The 6,122-nt window shown below is 54.6% G+C and overlaps 1 pseudogene; it reads left to right on the top strand.

Annotated features, from left to right (window-relative positions):
• The first annotated feature begins 243 nt into the window (after positions 1–243).
• Positions 244–6,122, top strand: part of LOC134488870 (H-2 class II histocompatibility antigen, E-S beta chain-like) — a 66,546-nt pseudogene continuing 60,667 nt past the window's right edge.

The raw sequence follows: 6,122 nt of genomic DNA, 5'->3' as shown, positions 1-6,122 counted from the left end.
TTCTCCGCTTCCTTCTCTGCTCCGAACTATCTCCTCCACCGGGCGAATCAGGAGAGACTCTGCCCGGAGACCGATGACGCTGCAGAAGCGAGAATTCCCATTGGTCCTTCTGCCTTTCTGGGCACTCCCAATTCAAAGTCTCAGAAAAACCTCTCCCTCCCCCATCCAGAGCCTCCGATTCCGCCTCGGGGGCTGGGAGCATCTCCGTCCCCCTCCCCTCTCTATTTGGGATACCCATGTGGGGCAGCCCCATGGGCTCTGCCGGGGTCCCCCTGCTGCTGCTGCTGCTGGTGGGGGCGCTGTGCCGGATCGCCGGAAGCGAACGGGGGAAGGAGCCTCCCGGTAAGGGGGGGGCTGGGAGGGGAGAGGGGGCTGGGCGGGTTCCCCTGATGCTGGGGGGGGGGGGAGAAAAGGGGCTGGGACCCCCAGGAGGGACTTTGGGGCAGGGGCCGAGGGCAAGAGAGGGGGGAGCCTGCAGGAGCCGCGGTCACCACGTGGTCTCTGCCCCCCTCCTTACACTCCCCCCAGGAGGACGGAGAGGGACGTTACGCTGCGAGGGTCGTGGGCCAGGTGGGGAGGGGGTGGTGGGAAGGCAGCCGAGCTGGGACGAGACAGAGCCGGGGCCCCTCTCTCACCCCCCCATGGCTGGACCTTCCGGGGCCTCAAAAGTTTGTTGCATTTAAAGAGGAAGGAGAAGGAAAGCGAAAGGGAAAGAGGGAAACTGCAGCATTTTCATACCGAAATCCGCAAAATCCAAAAAGCCGTTTGAGAAAAAAGTGCATTTTGGCAAAAGTATTTTTGCTTCACCAGAAGCTTGTTTTTCTTTATGAATCTCCATTTAGAGGCACTTCAGGTTAGGCAGGAGTTGAACTTGGACCCCTTGTTGGGGATCCTTTGAGTTGGGAAAGTTCACCCAGCCCCACCCCCCCATAGCAGACTCAGGGCCTGGAGGGGAGGGGGAACCACGGGGGGCGGGGAACTGAGGGGGGATCTGACTTGCTCCTCCGAAATTGGATTCCCCAAAACTTTCTATTTTGTGAAGGGGGCTGGAGACCCTCCCTGTAAGGTGGTCTTGGGGGCCTGCCAGGATGGGGAAGGGCCAGGGGAGCCCAGGAGCATCAGTCCAGAGAGCCTTATTGTGCCCCCTTCCTTATTTCCCTCCCAAGGAAGAGGTAGAGGGAGGTGTGGATATTACTGCTGCACCGGTTGAGCTTCTGCCTGCCTTTCTCCACCCTGGGAGGACGGCGGAAGTTCACCAGCAAGCTCCTCCCCCTCCCCCCTTTTCCTCCCCCTCCAGACCCCCAGCAACTCTCTGTCTCCCCCAGGGAGCCCGACTGGGACCCACACGCTTCCCCCTACCTCCTCCAGGGGGCATCGTGTGGGAGCGACAGCCCTGTGGGGTGGGCCACTGGTGCCAAAGGAAGGCATTGGAGCTTCTCCTCCTTGGGCAGATTGGGGCCTTCCTCCCACACCCCCAAGGGTGGGACATTGAGGGATTGGGCGGGGGTCTCTCACAGCCCCCCAGCTCTCCCCCAGGGAGCCCCATCAGGAAAGTGGAGGGGGCTAAAAAGGCCCTCCTGGCTCCCCCTCCCAATGGGCCCTCCAGAGGCCATCCATCGGCCTCCGTAGCAGGTCTTCGCCCTCCCCTCCCCCTCCCTGCGTGGGTCCCCCCTCCAGTTGCGGCCAGGAGCGATGGGCCCCGGAGTCCCTCCTGACGGCCTTCCTCCTCCTCCTTGCAGCCCATTTCCTGGTTCAGTGGAAGTTCGAGTGCCACTTCCTGAACGGGACGCAGCGGGTGCGCTACCTGTACAGGAACCTCTACGACCGGCAGGAGTTTGCCCGCTTCGACAGCGACCTGGGCAAGTACGTGGCCGTGACCGAGTTCGGGCAGCCCGATGCCGACGCTTGGAACCGTGATAAGGACCGCCTGCAGTTCCAAAGGGCCACTGTGGATCGCTTCTGCCGGCACAACTACGAGGCTCTCCAGGGCGGCCCTGTGATTGGCCGGAGAGGTGAGTCCGGGAGGGAGGGAGGGGCTTCGGGGGGGGGAAGGATGCCGGGACCCCCCCTTCCTTAATCCATTAAATGTATGAAGATTCTCCCTCATGGAGTTTTCCCGCCTGATCGGGCGAGTTTTAGAGAGCAGCTGCGGGAAATTTTGGTTCTTTGTGGGTTGCAGTTTTTTGGGGCTCCTTTTGGGCTACGAAGGGGCGTGTTGGGCTATCGAAATTTTGGGCCTCTGGCAGCCCTGCTTTGCTCCTCCTTTATTCCGCGCTCCCAGATCTACGGAATATCCCTCTCCTTCCCGGGATCCAGACTCTCTCCCTGCCCGGAATCAGGGATCCCTTTGATCCCCTCCGGGAAAGGGCCCAAAGATGACTTTTTGTGGGGGGGGGGGAAACCCAGCAACGTCTCCCTCCTCCCAAATAGATCCTTAGCGACCGATCAATCGATCAAAGGGCCTCCCGGTCCCCCTTTCCAGCCAGGAAATGTTTGGCCTTTTAGGAAAGAAATCCGTTTCCAAAGGTCTGAAAAGGGGGATTGGCAAGGCCGTTTCTTTCGCCTGTCCTTCTGCCCTTTCTCTGGACATTTTCCTTCTTTTCCTTCTCTTTTCTTTGTTCAGACTTACTTGGAGTCTGGCAGCTTCTAAATCCAACAATCAAAGAAACAAACAAATAGAGGAAATGATCTAGAAATTATACTTCTGATTCCGTGTTTAAACCAAGATGCAGACCTCAGTCCTACGGAATGGTTTAGGGACTTTTCCCCCTGCCTTGAGAAAAGCCTGGTTCAAAGGCTGAGAAACATTGTTAGGCCAATCGAAGCCACGATATGTCAGCTGAGAGCAGGGCCCACTCCCCCTTGGCACTGAAGGGGTTGCCTAGTCTGGCCATGGAGCGTCTGCCAGAAACCAGCAAGGCTCGGAGAGCACCAAGGATCCCACCCTTGCTTGGCCAATTTTTGGGGGCCTGGGAGAAAAGCCCCCCTTGGAACCACCTTTCTCGTGACAGACCCAGCTTCCCCTTCAGCCGAATCACTTCCGTCTCATAGCTGGAAAGTTCCTGATTTGGGGGCAGAGTTTAAAGAAACCCATTAAAATCTTGATTCTCTCTCCCAGATTTCTTGCACATGGCCTAAATTAATTTTTGTATTTTGCATTTTTATTTTTATTTATTTATTATTTACATTTTTATTTGTTTATAATATAAATGATATTATAAAATAATATTTTATTTATATTTTATTTTTGGTCTCCCCCCCAAATTCCCCCAAAGGACCACCAGCAAGGATCCGGCACAGCGCAAGATCCCCGAGAAGCTCTTCCGTCCATCTGGCTCCGAAAGGGGAATTCAGAACTTGTTAGTCTTCTGAGGGGGGATGAATCTTCCCTGAGAGTACTTGGGCAATTGAGAGAAGTGAACGGCTACCCCTGATGGTTGCTCCTTTGCCCTTTCCTTGCTTTTTTTTATTGCCACTTTTGTTTCTTGGATAGTTGTAGGTTTGCTTAGTATATGTCCACGTTGGGCATTACAATCCTTTGATAACCAACCTTTCAAGATATTTCTTCAGGGCAGCTTCATCGATGTCAGCCATGGAATATAATTATTTTGAAAAAGCTGCCAATGATTTCTGATCGTTGGTGTAACAATTGCTGATCTTGCCTGTGTTTCTTTCTTTTTTCGAAGCTGAAAGGCTGGGAAGTTTCCTGGTTTATTCGCATATTCAAAGTTCTTTTGTTTGCCAATTTTATTTTCTCTTGGAATTCTTCCATTTCCAGTAAATTAGCTTCTTGCCATTCTTTCATCAGGTGTCTTTTGGGGTTACGTCTGCACTCGTATTTTGGCATCTAATTGTTCCTCCCTTTTAGTGTTTTCTCCTCTTTGTTTTGCTGTCAGTTTAATAAACGGCCCCCCATATACCCTTTCCTTGTTTCCCAAAAGGTTGTGTCAGAGATTCCTGTTTACTTTGGGAAAGAAATGCAATTCCTCCTGGCATTTCTGTAGGATGGCGCCATGAGGTCGCAACCCATCATTCGTCCCCCATCTGAAAGGAGGTTTTGCTCCAGAGCACCACGCAAATAATATCGGATCATGCTCCGTGAATGTCCTTGGAGGGATTTGCCCCTCGTGAATAGGGGGCGTTAAAGTCTCGGAGGCCGAACAGGCGTCTCTTCCGGAGTCGGACGGATGCCTGGCGGGGAAGATGTTCCGGCCTCTCTCGGTTGGGTTTTGCACTGTCCAAACGTCCATCGGGGCCAGTCCGCATTTCCTGCCTTGAGACAATGTATCTAAGTTCAGACCTGAGAGTCCACTGGTGTCTCCAAAGACAATATTTCACCTTCTTCCAATTCTGTTAATTTTTGAAAAAATCTTGTAGAATTAATCTTTGCTTTTATTTGGTAGAGGCCAAGTTTGTTATTTTGTCTTCATTCCGTAATTTAAAAATTAAAATCCTTCCTGCTTTTGGCCCTGCTGATTCTCCCACGTCCCTCCTTCTCCTCCTGCTTCCCCCCCAGCCAAGCCCACCGTCACCATCTCCCCCACCAAGGCGGACCCCGCGGACCCCAACACCATCCTCCTCTGCACCGTGACGGGCTTTTACCCCCTGGAGATCGACATCCGGTGGCTGAAGAACGGGTGGCCGGAGAAGGAGGGCGTCGCCTTCGGGGAGGAGCTGCAGAACGGAGACTGGACCTACCAGCGCCAGGTGATGCTGGAGACCCGGCCCGAGCGGGGGGATGTCTACGCTTGCCAGGTGGGGCACGCCAGCCTGGAGGCCCCCGTCACCGTCCAGTGGGGTAAGCCCCTCCCTGCCCTCCCCTCCCTGCCCTCCCCCTCTGGGGACGCCATCCTGCCCGAGAAGGGGGCACCGCTGGGGCTGGCAAGACCCTCTCTGAGTGCAGAGCCAGAACGTAGCCCCTGGAGGAAGCTGGCCCTGATCCTCCTGCTCACACCGGGCTCCTTCTCCCTCTCCCTCCCCAGAGCCACGTTCCTCCCACTCTGCCAGGAGCAAACTCTGGACGGGGGCCGTGGGGGCCGTGCTGGGGGTGGCCTTCCTGGCTGTGGGGCTCTCCCTCTACCTGAAGAGCAAGAAAGGTGAGTCTTTGGGGCTGGATAAGGAGAGATGGGGAGGGGATCATGTAGGGGAGGCATCTGATCAAGATGGCATAGAAGGTCTTCCTGGACCCCCCCAGTCCCAAGGCTGGTGGCCCCACTGAGCCACCACAGATCCTCCGATGGCACCAAACAGCCATAGAAAGAGGGAAATGCTTGGGGGGATCCCTTGAGGGCATGATCCTGAGTAATCCGTTGCCCAGATTGATCAGAAATTTCTTTAGAAAGCTTTATTCTTGGACAGGCTGTAAGAGTATATAATGCAACATATTATGGGCATGATCCTGAGTAATCTGTTGCCCAGATCAATCAGGGCCAGATAGAAGTCAGCATGGAGGGTTTTCCTTAGGAAGCGTTATTCTTGGAGGGGCTGTAAGAGAATAAAATGCAAAGTATTATTGGCTGTCAATTGAGAGTGGGACCCCTATGTGCTCCAGACCTTTTTCAGTTTTGGTTGTCTCTCTCTCTCTCTCTCTTTCTTTTCAGCAGCCTCCATCCAACAAGCCAATTAGGGATCAATTCCATGTGGGCAACGTCATGCTGGAGCCTCCCTCCCCTCAGCTGATCTCAGACCCCGTTCGAGTCCCGGGAGATAAGAGTGGGAGGAATCCCTGGTCCTTTGCAGCCTTTTCCTCCCTGAAATGGGGGGGGGGATTCTCCCTCCATCCGGTCCCTGCCCATCAACCATCCCCCTGCAGTGTGGGTCTTCCTGGGGGGGCTGAAAGGGAGGGGGAGGGGAAGCCCACCCCATGTTTTTTCTGCAGACTCTCCAAAAAGAACTTACCTATATTTAATTGAAGGTTTTACCATATATTCTTGAGGGACGCGGTGGCGCTGCGGGTTAAACCGCTGAGCTGTCGATCAGAAGGTCGGCGGTTCGAAACCGCGCGGCGGGGTGAGCTCCCGTTGCTAGTCCCAGCTCCTGCTCACCTAGCAGTTTGAAAACATGCAAATGTGAGTAGATCAATAGGTACCGCTTTGGCGGGAAGGTAACGGCGTTTCGTGTCG

This window comes from Candoia aspera, chromosome 2 (assembly GCF_035149785.1).
Source record: "Candoia aspera isolate rCanAsp1 chromosome 2, rCanAsp1.hap2, whole genome shotgun sequence".
NCBI classification, from domain to species: Eukaryota; Metazoa; Chordata; class Lepidosauria; order Squamata; family Boidae; genus Candoia; species Candoia aspera.
The sequence above is the reverse complement of the archived record's forward strand: the minus strand, read 5'-3'. Positions and strand labels throughout refer to the sequence as shown.